Below are 18754 nucleotides of genomic sequence, written 5' to 3'. Positions count from 1 at the left end.
TTCCTTTGGGCATCTTCCCCTCTCCTACTTTTGGTCCAGGTGACACAGGAAGTGCTGGTTGCACTTGTGACCATCCAGGATAGTCACATGACCCCAACTCAGTCAATCAGTGTCTATCATACTCCTGGTCATGGGGTTTGGCTCAGGAATGGGCTCGTATCCCAAGTCAGACCTCCAGGTTCTGGACTGGACTTATAAGGAAATTTGCTCCTATTTCAAGAGGGCATAGCATTCTGGTATGACTAGATCCAGGTCCTTAAGCAATGTCATCAGTATTTGGTCCTTCTCTCTATATATCTCTTGGCTGGAGCCACAGGTGGTATAGTGTCAGTGGGAAGAGAGAAGAAAATAGTAAGAGGGGAGAAAATGTAAAGAAGGGTCACAATAGAGATGTGTTGGCTGATCCAGTACGGGAAGGGTGAGAAGGAAGGGATTTCAAGCCTTCATGATTAGATGATGTTAATACCTTCACAGAAGGAAGCAGAGCATTCTTAGAGCTCAATCAACTTTCCTAAGTTTATCTCTGCGTAAATGCCAAGGGTGAGTCCTTCTGAGTAATCAGAGCTAAAGACAACATTAGCCTTCTCCATCACCTATGGTTTCAAAGTGTTTGTTTGCCAACACAGGTCCCCATGGCTCAGCACAATGGAAGTCTGTTTTTCTCTATTTTGTTCCTGCCCAGAATCCACTTCTCTTTGTGGTGATAGTATCTCCTTGAATAATATTCCTTTCCCACTCTCAGTCCCTGTGGGTAGATGTGGACATAGAACCCAGCCGGAAATATTTTCTTCCTGGCTACAGCGATTGAGTCAGGGCATACAACCCAGCCAAAGACAGTGAGACTCAGTTCTAGGAGTTTTGGCAGAACTGTAGGGAAGAGAGAAGTTCTCTCAGCTGAACCTGGAGCTAGGAAGTTTAAGCTCAAAGCTGTAAATGGTAACCAGTGTGGAAGTTTTGTCTAAGATTGATGCCAGTAAGGAGAGAACAGAGCCAAGAGATATAAAGAGTCAAATGGTGATGACATTTTGGATCCAGCCATACCTAAAGGCAGATGATCACTGGATATTTAAGTAATTACATTCTCTTTTTTACTTCAGTTAGAGTTGGATCGCTGCTATTTGCAAGAGGAAGAGAAGAATTCTAACATGAACTTTGCAAGCCTGAATATCTATACAAATCATTTGTTGTGCAAGAAGGCTGAACACTATGCTTTGTTGCAAATTATTTTTCATAACATAGAATTTGAACTCACTCATTGACTTATTTGCTCTAGAAATGTCCACGGCCTTCCCAAACCTAAGCTATTACATCTAACAAGCTGTATGATGCCTAATACACCCCCAACATTTAAAATGGATATGGCTATACCAGCCCCAAAGAAATGAGTACATCTACCAAAAGTCAACAAGAGTGTTCACAGAAATGTTCTTTTCACAGTAGGACAAGAATTGGAAGGAGTTCAAATGTTATTCAACATCAGAATAAGAAAATGAATTGTGGCATACCACAGAATACTATATAGCAATAACAAAGACTGAACTCTTGTTACATGCAATAATGCAGATGTATCTCACACATGTAAAGGTGAGGAAAAAGAGCTGGACATGGAAGAACATGTACTATAGAACATTTATACAAGTTCAAGAACAGGCAAACTAATGTGTGGTGATGAAAGTCCCCGTACTGGATATCTTAGGGAAGAAAAGAGGTGGGCGATGACCAGAAATTGCTGTAAGGAAGTCTCTGGGGTTCTGGGTGGTGACTGTGAGCACTTGGGTCATGGTTACATGAGGGTGTAGATATATCCATGTAAAAATTCATCAAGTTGTACAGTTAAAAATTGTACAGGGCCAGGTGCAGTAGCTCATACCTGTAATCCCTGCTATGCAGGAGACAGAGGTAGGAAGATTGGAGTCTGAGGCCAGCCTCAGGCAAAAAGTGAGAGCCTACCTGAAAAAATAACTAAAGTAAAAAGGAGTAGGGGTGTGGTTCAATTGGTAGATCACCTGCCTAGCAAGCACAAGGCCCTGAGTTCAAACCCCAGGGGAAAAAAAGAATTGTACACATCTCTATAAATACATTATCCTACATTTTTCAAAGAAAAAGGAGATGAAAGAGACCTCACCCAGAAGCTACCACAATAAAACCTATTTCTCTAAGGGACCATTACACTAGTTGAAAAAAACCTAGAGGGTTTGGGCTCACAAATACTTCCAATTATCTTCCATATATTTACACACACATCTGCATTAATGGAAACAAAACCTCAGTGAAGACAGGAGCTTGACTCAAATCATTTGTCCATGAGATGCTGTACAGGACAGGCCCTCTCAATTTTGCTCTGAGCTTTGTATTAGGCCAGGTGACAAGGGACTCACACTGGGTTAACACTCCCAACTATGAAAAAGAGGAAGTACTCCAGTTTTTCAAGACAGACACACATCTTTCCAGGGTCAATTTCTTAAAAGAATTTATCAGGAGAACCCTTGCAAAGGAATTAGGTAACCAGAGAGTGAAGCCAGGGCTCAAGGTCATGGACAGACAAAGCACTGAGGAATGCTGAGGACTCTGGGATGAGCTGCAGGAGTAGAGTGGGGTGAAGACTCTAGGGACCCCTCCAGGGGTGTGATAAGCACCCCTGCAGAAAAGCCAGGGCATGTGGCCATTTCTAGCCAGCGGGTGGCAGACTCATTGAGTGGGTCTCTTTCCAGCCAAAACATTTAAGACTCAAAATTTGACCCTTGGACTGGAGGTGTGGTGCAAGCCATAGAGTGCCTGTTTTGCAAGTGGGAAGTCCTGACTACAAACCTCAGTCATACCTCCCCGCAAAAAAAAAACTTGTATGCAAAATGTGACTCTCTAGCTCTCTTTTCCCCTGTTATGGCCTCCCAGATGGGGACACATTCACCAGCCTGGTTACTGCCCATCTATGTTGAGCACAGCCTGCCCCACACAACCAACCCACAGTGGCTTTCATGAGCCAGAGCTCAACTTTTATGTGTTAATTCCTTGAAATTGTTTATTTTGATATACATTCTTCCCATTGCCAGGGACTCACCTGTGGATTCAACTACCCTCAAATCAAAACTATCACTTTTTTAAAAAATGCATTTCATCCAGGCATGGTGGTTCATGCCTGTAATCCCAGCACTCAGGAGGCTGAGGCAGGAAGGCCATGAGTTCAAGGGCAGCCTGGGCTGCATCGAGAGACCTTGTCTCAAAACCCAAAATAAACTGCATTGCTGCTCAATACAGATAGGCTTTTTTCCTTGTCATTATTCCCCCAAAATGCAACACAACAATTTCCACAGCAGTTGCATTGTATTAGGTATTAAACGTCATCAGAGGTCATTCAAAGCATACAGGACAATGTGCAGGCTCTATGCAAACACTAAGTCAATTCTCTAAGAGACTTGGACATTGTGGATTTAGAGATCTGTGTGAGGTCCTACACGTACACCAATGCCTGGATATATGAATTCAAATATATGTGCACATACAATACATATCTACATATATGATATTATTTATGCATATACATTCATATAATACACCCAACTCAGATTAAATAGGAGAGAGAGAGAGAGAGAGAGAGGTGATAGGTACAGAGGGAAGAGTCAGGGTGGGGGGGTAGTATGTGATCAGCTTTGGTGCCCTGGCTCTGTTCTATGGTCAGTTAATAGGGATTTGCCTATTTCACATCTTCTCTGCAGATCAGGCACAAACGGTCCTTTATCCATTATCACCTGCACGAGGACAAATTGCTAAACAAACAAAAAGCACAGAAAAGGGCTGTGAAAGAAGAAAGGAGGAAATGGCCACAAGAAAGTAGTCTTGTATTGATTGCCAAATAACATGGGCGAGGCCTCCGGGAACCTTACTCCTGACTGTAAGAAGAGCAAACAGAGAAACTAGCATGCAGAGGCACGAGAGCCTTACCTGGAAAAGTACCCAGAGGGCACTGTCCTCTCCCCTGGCACCTCCTCAACCCGGGCCTTTGAACCGTCTCTTCCAAGTCCTCCTTTTGCTATTCCACTTAGAGCTTCTCACTTCCCTGTGACAATGTTTTTCAATCACTTTCCCAAGCAATGGGGTGCCTCCCAAGGCTGTGTGGGGGACTCTGACATGGCGAGGCTCCCTGGTTCAAATGGCTCACTATGAGTAGCTCCTGATTGCCAGTCAGCTACCTCTGGGATCTGGGGATTACTCACACGCTAGAATCTAGATGTGACCCATTCAGGCTGTTTATTTCTCTGGCCCACCTTGCATCCAAGTTCTCTTAGACTCAAGGCAATGGATGCTCCGTTCTGTATTGCCAGTGATCTCCCAAAACATGGGGACTCAGAGTCACTAAGGACTGGCAGGCCAAGCTTGTGTGTAAAGATGCTTTGGAAAGCATTCAAAGTCTATCCACAGAGGATGTCAGGTAAAGGACACTGGGACCCTGGAATATCATGGAGTGATAAGAAAGAATGCACTTCCCAGCAAAATGGCTAGCCATGGCTTTCCCTCCCATCTCATTTCCCCATTCACTGCCCCAGACTTAGGCTACAACACAGGCCAGGCAGTCTGTAGACTGACCATGGGTTAATTTTACTAACTCAGGCCATTTTTAGCTGAAAGACAGGAAAGAGAAGCCAGAGCCTTACAGCACAGCAAGCCAGTTCAGCACCCAAGGCAGGAAGTCACCCTATAAGAGGTGAAATGAGGTCCAAATTCTAATTTCAGTGGAACCTCACCTTATCTTCTGAAGGGTGAACTTCGTTATGCTAGCACATGACAAGGAAACCTTTCAACCTTAATAAATCAATGCTATATGATCCTACAAGATCCTACAAAAATACTGTGCACACCCTTAATTAGTTCCGGTGAACCAGCATCTACTTGACTTAAAACAGATCAAACCAAATTTTTTAGAAAATTGTTTTTATGGGTCACAGGAAGAAGCTGGGGTTACCAAGATTTTATTTTGCCAAATAAGGACATCAAAAGCCATGATCACAATCACAACAGACTATCACTGTTTTCACATACAATGTTTCTGATCATTTTTTTTAATTAATGAGGGGTCCCCTGGCAAAAGGAAGGGCAGTCTACTTAATTGGATAAATTTAATCCTTTATTTTTCCCTTATTTTTCTCACTTTGTTTCAAATTAATGGATACTTTGCTCAGACCAACTTGGTTTGTAGCTGCTGTTAGGAACTGATGGCCTCTTGTGTCTTTGTATCTTCTCTCAGGCTGGCTTTTGTAAAGTTAATTCATTTTATTTTTTGATGGACATGTACTATTTTTACATGTGCCTGGGGCACAATTGGAAGTTTTGGTTTATGTGTGCATTGGGTAATTGTCAGCTCAGAGTAGCAAGCACATTCATCACTTTAAACTCTTCTCATTCCTTTATGGTGAGTAAATTCCAAATCTTCTGTTTGGGACACACATAATGCATTATTGTTAGCTCCACTCACCCTCTTGTGTCAGGCTGTCTTTTGATGGGAACTGAGTTGCAGATGATTTAAAATTCTAATTTCTGGTGCTGGTCTGATCTGAATATTCCAAATTGCTGACTGCAAGCAGAACATGTCCTGAAAACCAGAAGAGAGAAAATGGTGACTTCATTCTGTATATTTGTTGGGTGCACTTGCAACTGGGAGATGCTGGCTCAAATGTCTTCTTAGTTTTTTTTCTCTGAATAACTTAAAAGGAACAGAGAGTGACAGTGAAGCTTAGAGATTAAAAGAACAAACATTACCCAGTACGGTCAGCCCTCTGTATCCAAGGGTCCCACTTCCAGAGTCAGCTACCCATAGAGCAAAACATTTGAAAAAAAATTGCCTCTCTACTAACTGGGCATGTGCAGACTCTTAAAAAATCACTTCCCCTAAACAATACAGGAAAAGACTATGTGCATAGCACTTACACTGTGTTGAGTAGTACAAGTAACCTAGAGGTAGTTTGAAGTATACAGGAGGTTGTATGAAAATACCATGACATTTTATATAAGAACTTGAGCATCTGCAGATTTTAATATCAATAGGGTCCTGGATTCAGTCACCCTCCCCGATTCTAAGGAATGATCATGGATAAGATTATGGATGTTATATACACTGTGCATGCTACTTATGCAAAATATCGTAACTTATGTTTCCTACAACTTACTTTTTAGCATAAAACTGGTTTTGAGAGCTATCCTTGTTGTTAGTTCTAGTAATTCACATATTGCTACAGAAGTTTGATGCTATAGTTGGGGAGGGGGCAATGTCGGATTTGAACTCAGGGCCTCCTGCTTGCTGGGCAGGCTCTCTACCGCTTGAGACACTCTGCCAGCCCAAGTTTGCTGATCTTAATGGCTGCATTTATTCCACACTGTGAGCACACTACATTGCATTTATTTCTTCTACTTCAACTTTTCTACTATTATAAACTGTGATCCCTTGCAAACACCTGTGAAAGTTCCTCCAAGGAAGGGAACCAGAGGTGGTTTTGCTGGGTTGTTTTCTGTATGTTCAATTTCACTGCAGATGGTCCAATTTCCAACAGCTGCATACAAGTAGCCTATTCATTTTCACATTATCCTCAAAGGACAACCAGGAACATTCCCCTAAGCTGCTCTCTCTTCCCCATCCCGAAATTACACCCTGTCACATTACCACTTGTGGCCTGCAGTGCAAGAAGCTAAGAGAGAAAGACGAGAATTGCAGGACTAGCTTTGCTCAGCTCCACTGGCATTGTGGGCCAGGTAATTCTTGCTGAGGGGAAGCAGCCTGGCCTCTACCCACTACTGAGATGCCAGCAGCACCTCCTCAATTGACAACTAAAAATGTCCTGAGTATTGCTAAATGTCCTCCCAGAGCAAAATCACTACTACAACCTATTGCACCATTGAGTTTCAGAATAGTTAAGCTGAGGTTCACACGGACGACCTAAGTAGGCGTTTTAGAAAAAATGGAGGAAAAAACCAAAGCAAAGCAGAACAGAGACCTTTTTATTAAAAAGATCTAAGTAGATATTCAACATGAAAGGGAGCTCTAAAGCAGAAAGTGAAATAGACAAAGTAAGAAAATGTGTGCTTCCGACACATAAAAACTTCCACTCTTATTTTGGGCCAGGCAGCAAACAACACGATGCACATAGGTACAACAGCACAAGAAGCACACATGCAAAACGAAGCACACATGCAGAATGAAGCGCATGCGCATGGCAGTGTGCTGAGTGCCTATAAGGCAGCACGATGCACATGCGTACAGCACCATAATGAGCCGTGTATCGCACAATGCACATGCCTGTAGCTGCATGATGGGAACGCTTACAGCATGATGCGCATGCGTACAACAGAATGAAGCGCATGCGCACATCAGCACTCTGAGTTCCTGTACAGCAGCACGATCGCATGAGTACGACGGTGTGGTGCACATGCGTACTTTCCCTTCGTCCTCACCTGGTCCCAGCTGGGGATGCGTCACGCTTATATTTAATAGATCAGGACATTGAGGCCTAGACCTGTGCCACTTCTCTTGAATTCTCACAGTGGTGGTCCAACACAGACTGAGTTCTTAACTATCACCCTTTCTGCTTGGCCCATTTTTTTTTCCTTTTTCTTTTATTATTTATATGTGCATACAAGGCTTGGTTCATTTCTCCCCCCTGCCCCCACCCCCTCCCTTACCAACCACTCCGCCCCCTCCCTTCCCCCCCCTCAATACCCAGCAGAAACTATTTTGCCCTTATCTCTAATTTTGTTGTAGAGAGAGTATAAGCAATGATAGGAAGGAACAAGGGTTTTTGCTGGTTGAGATAAGGATAGCTATACAGGGCATTGACTCACATTGATTTCCTGTGCGTGTGTGTTACCTTCTAGGTTAATTCTTCTCGATCTCACCTTTTCTCTAGTACCTGTTCCTCTTTTCCTGTTGGCCTCAGTTGCTTTTAAGGTATCTGCTTTAGTTTCTCTGCGTTGAGGGCAACAAATGTTAACTAATTTTTTAGGTGTCTTATCTATCCTCAGCCCTTCCTTGTATGCTCTCACTTTTATCATGTGCTCAAAGTCCAATCCCCTTGTTGTGTTTGCCCTTGATCTAATGTCCACATATGAGGGAGAACATACGATTTTTGGTCTTTTGGGCCAGGTTAACCTCACTCAGAATGATGTTCTCCAATTCCATACATTTACCAGCGAATGATAACATTTTGTTCTTCTTCATGGCTGCATAGAATTCCATTGTGTATAGATACCACATTTTCTTAATCCATTCGTCAGTGGTGGGGCATCTTGGCTGTTTCCATAACTTGGCTATTGTGAATAGTGTGCTTGACCTATTTTTTGACCTCTTTAATTCTGTATTTTGAAATCAGTGAAGATTACTTAAGCTGAAACAGGAACAGAAATTCAACTCTCCCCATTAAAGATAAAAGGTAAAAACAAAACAAGTCTGGTCCAGGTTAAAAAAGAAAAAAGAACCCATCTTAACAGAAAACTGAACAAAGCTGAGTGGAAGGAGGCAAGAATTTTCCTGAATCATAGTAATTTTAAAATAAAAATCAGTTTTTCAAAAAGAGTAACCCTCCCCCCTCCCCCCCCCCCCCAGGCACTGTGGGGAAAGAGCAGAGAGGAAGTCTGGAATAAGCTTTTTCTTCAAACCCCAAAAAAGAATCAGCTACCATCAAAGCTTATTGATTTTTTTAATTGTGCTATGTAAAGCCTCAAACAAATATGCCAGATGAACAATCATCACATCAATAAAGGGAAATTTTTAAAAAACAACATTCCTGATCATGTGACTAGCCGTATTTCCAGCCCTGGCTCCACTGGCAACCAGCTGTGAAATGGGACACTTTATGCCTTCCTCTTCTAAGCAAAGGGGAGGTGAAATCTGGCTTAAAGCAGAGCAGAGAGACCTTCCTTGCTGATCCTGAGGAAGGGACTTCCCCAGGGCTCCAGGTAGGACACAGTTGGAAGAAAAAAGGAAGACAGTAATTCCCCTACCTCCACTCCAACACTGTTTACAATTTCTCAGTGTCTTTTCATTGAATTTAGATTGACATCTAAACTTCTCACTGTGATTTGAGAAGTACCCATGAACTAGCCCCCTGCCTACTCTCTCTTTGCATGGTGCTGTAAATCAGAGGTCAACATACCTTTTCTGGAAGGAACCAGAGAGTAACTTTCATAAGCTTTTTGGGCCATAGTGTCTGTTACAACTATGCAACTGTTATTGCAGCAAAAGCAGCTAAAGGCAATTCTTAATTGCAAGGTGTGTCTGTGTTCCAACGTGTGAGCACTAGGATTTAAAGATCATATGATTTTAGGGCTGGGATGTAGCTCGGTGGTACAGCGCTTGCCTAGCATGCCTGAGGCCCTGGGTTCGATCCCAGCACCAAAAAAGAAAAAGACAAAAAAAAAAAAAAAAAAAAAGATCATATGATTTTCATGGATCATGAAATACTATTCTTTTGAGTTTTTTCAACAGCTAAAAAATAAAAAAAAACTTTTAGCCCATTGACTGCATTTGATTTTCAGACTATAGTTGCACCAAACACTGACTCCATAGTTTTCCTTTTCCCAAAATGTCAGGTAAGAAGAACCACACAGCCCTTTGAGAATGGCTTCTTTCACTCAGCATAGTCTAGCTAGAATCTAATAACTTAGTTTTGCTTTCCCCATCTCTCTCATAGATAGATAGATTCCAGAGAGAAAGAAATTTGTTGGGCCAGGTATGGTGGGACACACCTGTAATCCCAGCTACTTGGGAGGTGGAGGTAGGAACTTGGCCAGTCTGGTCAAAAAATGCAGGACCCTATCTGAAAAATAAAATAAAGCAAAAAGATCTGGAGGTGTAGATCTCATAGTAGAGTACCTGCCTAGCAAGTGTGAGGGCCTGAGTTCAAAACCCCAGTACTTCCCCCTAAAATAAAGGCCTGGGCATGGTAGTGTATGCTTATAATCTCAGTGAGGTAGGAAGTGAAGGTAGGAGGATGGAGGTCCTGGGCCAGCCTGGGCAAAAAAGCCCAGGACCCTATCTGAAGAATAACTGAAAGCAAAAAGGGCAGGTGGACATGGCTCAAGTGGTAGAGTGCCTGCCTAGCAAGAGCAAGGCCCAATAAATATAGAAGTTAAGTTAAATGTGGTCTCCAACTGCCTCTGTACATAGCAAACTGTAACCTGACTTAAAATGTAAACAAACTTGGGGCAGGGAGGGAGTTGAGGGGGAGAGAGGATGGGGGTGATCTAACCAATGTACAATATAAACCTAATCAGAATTGTCTCCATGAACCCCCCCATAATGAATATATCCTAATAAAAAATTTATAATAAAAAAAGTAAACTACAATCTAACTTGAGAGCATATTTTTGTAACAAGTAGCCAAGTGCTGGCCAATCATAGCAGCCAAGTTTTTAGCCGGTCACAAGCTGCAAACTGCCCAAACATGTCCAAATGTGGCAAACCGTGACTGCTAACCAATCAGCTATTTCTGCAATCAGATTACTTCCCCCACCACATTCATACTGCCTGCTCACTTGCTGGGCGGAGCTTTCTGAATCTTTACTTCTTTAGGGGGTGCCAGATTGATTCATGAGTCCTTCCTTTGCTCAGTTAAACCCTGCTGAATTTAATTTGTCTAAAGAACTTCTTTTGAGGGCTAGGGATGCAGCTTAGTGGTACAGTGCTTGCATAGCAGGTACAAGGCCCATATTTGGGTTCCATCCCCAGCATCCCAGGAAATAAAATTAAATAAATGAATAAAGTTTTTCTTTTAACAGTATGCATGTATGTAAATATGTGGCCACCTATATTTCAAAGCAAAATATACAAGGTCTCTATTGACAATTGTGACATAAGTTTTCTATTAAAGACTGGGGATGTAGCTCAGTGATAGAGTGCTGGCCTCGCATGACACCAGACACTGGGTTCCATCCTTTGTACAACAACAACAAAGTGTTCTATTGAAATAAACCCATTAAGTAAAAATAATATGAACCCCCAAAAGAAAAAGAATAGATAAATAACAGTATTGTGGTAGGAAGAGGACAAGAATGATGACGTGACAGAAGTTGGGGAACTGGCCGTTGTGTATAGTGCTCAGTGACCTCAGACTCTCTGTCACTCTGAATCATCACAGAGTATCAGTCTGCAGTGCTAAGGATCCTTGAAAGGGAAGGAGGAGGAAAAAAAGAAGAAATCAGTCATTCCTAATCCCTTTATGGCACCCAAACTTCCATGAGTGCAATTGTGAAACTTCAGTTCCTTTCTCAGCCACCTGATCCTGGAAAGACAGCTCAACACAAAGTGGGGGACGGGGTGTAGCTCAGTGGTAGAGCCCTTGCCTGGTATGCTCAAGGGCCTGGGTTCTATCCATGCCATGACACCCACACACCAAATGCTGACACAAAGGGTGATGACCACCACACTTCTGAGCGTGGCAGCCTAGCCACCTGACCAGCCATCACCCAGACACAGGTGCGTTTCAGCTAGATGTTGATTTGGTTTGTTCTTCACTGGGCTCATGTTAGCTCAACAATTTCTTGGGTTGCCAGTCTCAATGCCATCTCAAATAAATGCTTTGGAATGCTTTTATCTTAGAACCAGGAAATAAAGGTGACATAAATAATCTCTGAACAGAATCTGAAGCTGGATAATACCTTCAATCCCTTAAACTCTTCCTGGTAACTAAATATTTCTTAGTGAGAGACCTGTGGGATTTTTACGGTCTTTCTGCCTTGGAGTCATACACGTTCACAGCCAAACGTTTAGTCCCCTTGGAAAGAAGGTCTCTGATTTCAACAGCGATATTACAGCTGCCATTATGAGGAGAAATAATAAATACTGTGTGGCAAAATAGTTAGATCTTCTTTTTTTGTGTTTTCCCTTCTCAAAGGAATTTGCTTAGTTTTCAAGACACTTAATACCTAAGGAAAGGTAATTATATTTTATGAATGCAAATAGATTTTTAGCTTGTTAAACAATTGAGAGTCAAAAGCTAGAAAGTAAAAACAAATTTTAATCACATGAAGGGCATCCCGAAGACATGGCAAAAATCTATCAAGATGTCTGACATATGCATTCACACTGCAGTAGCAAATGCTGCTTATTGCACTAGAGTAGGAAAACTTCTAATGTATTGTTTTTAGTAAGAGGGGGCTGAGGGTGTAACTCAGTGGTAGAGTGTGTGCATAGCAAGTGTGAGGCTCGGGGCTAGATTCCCAGCTTGAAAATGTATAAGAATTGGGAAATTTGGGGTGAAAGAGTTGGCAAATGTTGAGCTAGTCAAGTGGCTCAAGTGGTAGAGGCCTGCCTAGCAAATGTGAAGCCCTGAGTTCAAACCCCAGTGCCACCAAAACCCACAAACATTGAGAAATAACTATTTGCCAGGCACAAGTAGCTCATGTCTGTAATCCTAGCTACTCAGGAGGCAGAGATCAGGAGGTTCACAGTTCAAAGGCAGCATGGGCAAATAGTTCTCAAGAACGTATCTCAAAAAAACCCATCACACACAAAAAAAGGGCTGGTGGAGTGGCTCAAGTAAGCCGTGAGTTCAAGCTCCAATACCACACACACACACACAAAAAGAGTTGGCAAATGTCACCAATAAAATGTCTACAAGTAAAACTCAAGAAAAAGCTAGAATGGGAAGATTCTTTTCTTGACGTGGATGTTTTTTGAAGCCCTTCAAATAGTCTAGCAGCTGGGATCCCTTCTCTTTTAGTACACTCCTATCTTGGAAGGAAGTCTATAACCAAACCCTTCCCAGTGCTCTTGTCTTACCATGACCCTGAGCCCTCCCAATGCAAATGTCACAGTGCAAGAAGACTGTCCTCCCGACGGTGAAGCTCACCAGCCCTAGGTGGACATGGCTGGCTTATGTCACTGAATTGTGACACAGCATTTGCACTCTGGTTCCAATGCTGTGTGTGAGAGGTCCAGGGTGAGTGGCTGGTCACATTTTTATTCTGTTTTAGAAAGAAACTGGCAGAAGCCATGAGTCCAGAGCAGCAGTTCTCGGTAGGGACAACTTTTCCTCTGAGAAAACACTGGCAATGTCTTGGGGTGTGTTTATTTGTCACAAAATGGGGGGAGGGGTATGATAGTGTCGTCTAATAGAGGGACAGGGATGCTGTTAAATGTCCTGCAATGTCCACGACGGTCCCTCCCCCCAAATGTTAGTAGTGCTAAGGTTGAGAAACCTTGACCTAGCACAATGCTGTTCACTAGAGCTTGCTAAGATAATGGATGATGGAATAATTCCAATATGGCAGCCACCAGTCACATGTAGCTGTGAAGTACTTAAAATGTGACTTGTGCCACCGAGTGATTGAATCCTTACTTTTACTTTATTTTAATTAACTTTAATTTAAATAACCACAAGTGGCTATGGGACTACCATTTTGCCCAGCGCTGGTCTAGGGAAGGAAAAGAGAACGAGGGATGAAGTCTGGAGGAGTTCCAGTGGGGAAAGCTTCATTGGTTGGGGTCATCGGGGAACATCGAATTTGGGTCCACGAGAGCCACCTGGCAGCTCTCTGGAGACAGTAGCCTGTGAATTTTCAGGTGACCCAAAGGTTTTAGCACTGGGAGTTCTGTGTATAGGATAGAACATTTGTTTAAATAGGCACTCTAGGACTGTAATGTAATTGGACGTGAAGACAACTCACACACACACACACGCACACACGCACACGCACACAAAAGCTCACCTCATCTCGGGTCCCATCCCTAGAAGTTTCGTTTAGGAAATCTCGGGGAGAGCTGGGAATTTGCCTTTTTCTTAGGTTTCCCAAGTGCTGCTTCCCTGCTCCAGAGTTTGAGTGTCACTGAGGGCCACCCAGCAAGGAGCAGGCCAAGAGGTAGAGGGATTCCTGGGTTGCTTATGCCTTGGTGGCCCAGCCCCTTCCTGCTTGGCTGGACTCCCCAGGCCCATCCGAGAAGATGAGGACCCTTCAAGGACAGCCAGAAGCGACTCAAGTGCACCCCCGCTCTTGCACCTGCTAGGTGGGCTCCACTGCTACCCAGCAGGAAAAGAGCCCACGTCCTGGAGACCCACCCTGTTCCCCTCATTGTCAGTGCTGGAATCCTGCCAAGGGCCTGGAAAATGGTGACACTCAGTGCCACTTTTGCTGGGAATTCTCCCTGCTCTACATCCCTCAGTCTTGGAAAGGAAGGAGAGGGTGGTGAAGCCAGGTGAACTTCACCCACACCCCAGAAGTCTGGGTCTCCTTCTAGAGGAAAAAGACCCTCCTGTGGGAACCTTGCTGGGGACTAGAAGCTTAGCTCTCAATCAAACTCTTCAGGTCCAATTACATTACAGTCCTTAGACTGCCTGTTTAAACAAATGTTATATAATGCAACCCAAGTACTATTTAGATTTGCGGAGGGGAAAACAGAAACAGAAGCCAATGGTAACAAAACAACCACTATGTGTGCACACTCGCTCTTACAAGATCCTGGCAGATACTAACTCATCAAAAACTTCCGTAGCCTTAGGAATAAGATATTATTAGCATTACTTTACTGAGAAGGGTACTGAGGCACAGAAAGGGTGAGGAACTTGGCCTGGAAACACAGCCAGTAAGTAGAAGAACTTGGATTCACACCCAGGCAGTCTGATTCCAAATTTGGCACTGTTGTGTGTTGCAGTTTCCAAAGATACAAAGTGACCCCAGGCAGGGCCACTTCCTATGTCTACTGAACTCCAAGTCCTGGATGCCCTCATTGAGCCACATGGGAAAATTGTCTTTGATTGGTCACATGAAAAATTTCTTGAAGTGGTCCAGAAGGAAGGAACAACATGCTAGCTATGAGTAGTCAGGAGCCAGGTGTGGTGGGGCATGCCTGTAATCCCAGCACTCTGGAGGCTGAGGCAGGAAGAGCACAAGTTTGAGGCCAGCCTGGACTACCAAGCAAGATCCTCACTCTCAAAAAAAAAAAAAAAGTCATATACAGCTTCAGGATGGGGGCACACTCTGAGAAACCATAGTTAGGCAATTTCATTCTGAAAACAAAATTGTGTCATAGACAGCATTTACACAAGCTAAGACAGCAACAGTGTCACCAAGCTGCATAGTCCTATGGGGCCACGGTGTATATGCAGCCTCTTGTTGACTGCAACATTGTTACACAGTGTATGACTGTGTTGTGTTAGTGTGTAACCAAAGAAATTGTATTCTGAGTCAAAAGGACATTGAGATTCCATCTTACCCCATTCAGGATGGCAGTCTTCAAGAAAATGAGCTGGGCACAGTGGCACACATCTGTTGATTCCAGCTACTCTGGACAGGGGGATCAGGAGGATTGCAGTTTGAGGCCAGCCAGGACAAAAAATTAGCAAGACCCCATCTCAACAAATAAGCCTAGTTTAGGTGATGCACGCCTATAACCCAGCTACATGGGAGGCATAGATAGGAGGATTATAATCCATGGCCAGCCCTGGGCAAAACCTGGAGACCCTATCTGAAAAACAACTAAAAAGCAAAAAGGGCTGGGGTTGTGGTTCAAATAGTAGAGCACCTGCCTAGCAACCATGAGGCCCTGAGTTCAAATCCTAGTACTGCCAAAGAAAGAAGAAGAATGGAGGGAGGGAGAAAGGAAGGGAAAAGAAAGAATAAATGCTGGCGAGGATGTGGGGGGAAGGAACCCTGTTCACTGTTAGTGGTAATGTAAATTAGTGCAGCCACTATGGAAATCATAGAGGGTCCTCAAAACACTAAAGATAGGCCTACCATATGATCCTGCTGTACCACTCTTGGGTATATATATCTGAAGAAATCTAAGTCAGAATACAGTGGAGACACTTGCACACCCGTGCTTATCGCAATACTATTCACAGTACCCAAGTTATGGAATCAGCCTCGGTGTCCATTATCAATGAGTGGATACAGAAAGTGTGGTGCATATACACAATGGAGTATTATTCAGCCATAAAGAAGAATGAAATTATGTCATTTGCAGGAAAATGGATGGAACTGGAGATCACTGTGTCAAGCAAAATAAGCCAGACTCAGAAAGACAAACATTGCATGCTTTCTCTCATTTGTGGAATCTAGATCTAAAAAGTGGCATGAGAAGCTGGGCACCAGTGGCTCATGCCTATAATCCCAGCTACTCAGGAGGCAGAGATCAGAAGGATTGAGGTTCAAAACCAGTCTGGGCAAGTAGTTCTCAAGACCCTATTTCAAAAATACCCAACACAAAGAAGGACTGGCAGAGTGGCTCAAGTGGTAAAGCACCTGCTTAGTAAGCATGAGGCCCTTAGTTCAAGCACCAGTACTGCCAAAAAAAAAAGGAAAAGAAAAAGAATTTAGCTCTTGGCTCCTAGGAGGTCATCACCAAGCCCTTGAAATGTCCTCAATTGAAGTGTCTTTGTTTGCAGGCGAGGTGGCTCATGCCTTTAATCCTAGCTAGTTGGGAGGCTAACCTAGGGAGGATTGAGGTTCCAGGCCAGCCCAGGCAAAAATGTTTTCAGACCCCATCTGAACAGAAAAAGCTGGCATGGTGGTGGAGCTTGCTGCCATCCAGTGATGGCAGGAACATCAAATAGGAGGACTGGCTCAGACCAGCCTGGCCAAAAATGAGACCCTACCTCCAAAATAATCTGAGCAAAAAAGGCTGGAGGCATTGCTCAAGCAGTAGAGTGACTGAGTTTAAACCCCAATACCTCCAAAAAGATAAAAGTGTCTTTGTTTATCTGGACCTTAGGCCAGTCGAATAGGAACAATGTAACTTGGGAGTCCAGCCATGCAGTACCTACAGAACTCTGGGGGGGCTGGAGATGGGGGTCAGTTGTGTGGATACCACCCATGTGTACGTAACCGAGTCCCAGCAAAGGTTGTGGACATCTCGGCTCAGGTGAGCTGCACAGGTGTGCAATCCGCCATGCGTATTACCCCACAATGATGCTGGAGAGTGGTGGTGTCTCTGTTCCCCGGGAGAGGAGCATTGGGAGCGCCATCTTTTGTGCTTTCCTAGGCTGCACTTTATCCACTTCTTTCCCTGCTGATTTCAGCATGACATTAACAGCTGTCAGCGGGTGACTGCTGAGAATCCTTACAAAGAATCATTGAACTCAGGAACGACCACTACACCTGCCTTGTTTTTTGAGATGGGGTCTCACTTTTTCCCCTGGCTGGTCTAGAACCTGGATCCTCCTGACCTCCACCTCCCTTGTAGCTAGGTTTATATATATGAGCCACCACAGCCAGCCGACTGCTTCTTTCTTTGGAATCCCAACTGTCCCCATTACTGAAAGATTTGGGGCCCTCTCTTGTGAGAGCTCCCCTGCTGTGGCTATTGGGGTGACTCCAGCCAGAGGAGAATTTTTCCCTCATATTCAACCTATAATGCAAGAAACATAAAATGTTTTAAAACCACAACACATAAAGATAATTTCCAGAAGCCTGGAGTGTGTGTGGGGAGGGTGCTTCAGTAAAGGAAAATGTTGAGGTGCTGATGTGCTCATCCAATGAAGAGGAGGGTCAGGAGGTGCTCACAGACCTGTGACACCTCATCATGGCCAGCTGTTCTCAGCCTTTCTCAGCAGGGGTGATTTCCCGCCCAGGGCACATTTTGCAGAGTCTGGCAAACCTTTGATTGTCACAACTGGGACATGAAGGTTAGAGGCAGAAACAGTTAAAGGTGGCTATGCCTGCAGTGCAGGGTTTGGGGTAGGAGACAGGAGAAGGAAGCACTTTAATTTTGTTGTCTGCTGACTTGTGTCATTTGAAATATTTTTTGATGAGGATGTATCTCTTACGACTTTTTGAAACTAAAAAATGTAATATCTGAAAATCCAAAGAAAAATTTTCAAGCTAGGTGCCGTGGCTCATGCCTGCAATCCTAGCTACTGAGGAGGCAGAGATCAGGAAGAGAATCATGGTTCAAAGCCAGCCTGGGCAAATACTTCATAAGACTCTATCTCAAAATAAAACTTCCCAAAAAAAGGGCTGGTGGAGTGGCTCAAGCAGTAAGGGTGCCTGCTTAGCAAGTGTGAAGCCCTGAGTTCAAACCCCGGTGCTGCCAAAAAAAAAAAAAAGTATAAACGAACTGATTAAGACTTGGAAAATACAAAGGTGAGCTATGTGTATCAGCACATAGCTGTAATCTTAGCTATTCAGGAGGCAGAGGTAGGAGGATCACAGTCCACCACCAGCCTGGGCAAAAGGGCAAGAACTGATGAGAAAAACAGACTCCAAGTAAAAGGATGGGGGCGGGGGGGTATGTGTGGCTTAAGTGGTACAGCACCTGCCTAAAAAGTGGGAGGTTCTGAGTTCAAACTGCAGTACTGCCAAAAAAATAAAAATAAAAATTTAAAAATACAAATAGTGGTGGCAGTTTCTGGGCATTTGTGGTTTTGAGCAGCATGTTGGTGTTTCATCTAGAGTACAGCATCTTAAATATTCCTTCCTCAAAGAAGCAAGTTCTGTTTTTTCAGCTCAGGTTTATTCAACTTTGGCCTCTTGAACTCTGCAACATTTTCACCTATGTAGAGTCAGTATGATGTCAGGCTTGAGAAATTTCTAGAGTCAGTGCTGTTCTAGCAGTAGGGCAAGGAGTAAGAAAGATGCTATCCTGGGCCACAAATTAATAGCAAGCCTCAAATTCCAGTAATCAAAATATGTTAGATTTTACTGCCATGTTTTTGAAAAATAAAAATAAGTTCAAAAGAACCTGTGTGAGTCAGCTTTCCGTCACTATGACAAAACACCTGTGAAAATCAACTTAAAAGGAGGAAAGGTTGGTTCTGACTCCCAGTTTCTGACATCTCAG

General features: G+C 43.6%; 1 protein-coding gene across 5 annotated transcripts in view; it reads right to left on the bottom strand.

Annotated features, from left to right (window-relative positions):
- Tmc5 (transmembrane channel like 5) overlaps positions 1 to 18754 on the bottom strand; it is a 67878-nt gene that overhangs the window by 46909 nt on the left and 2215 nt on the right. For all 5 annotated transcript variants that reach the window (XM_074059555.1, XM_074059551.1, XM_074059553.1 and 2 more), the window contains exon 2: positions 5468 to 5584. The gene's annotated coding sequence lies outside the window, so the exon portion shown is untranslated. The remainder of the gene's footprint in view (positions 1 to 5467; positions 5585 to 18754) is intronic.

This window comes from Castor canadensis, chromosome 17 (assembly GCF_047511655.1).
Source record: "Castor canadensis chromosome 17, mCasCan1.hap1v2, whole genome shotgun sequence".
In the NCBI taxonomy this organism is placed as follows: Eukaryota; Metazoa; Chordata; class Mammalia; order Rodentia; family Castoridae; genus Castor; species Castor canadensis.
The sequence above is the reverse complement of the archived record's forward strand: the minus strand, read 5'-3'. Positions and strand labels throughout refer to the sequence as shown.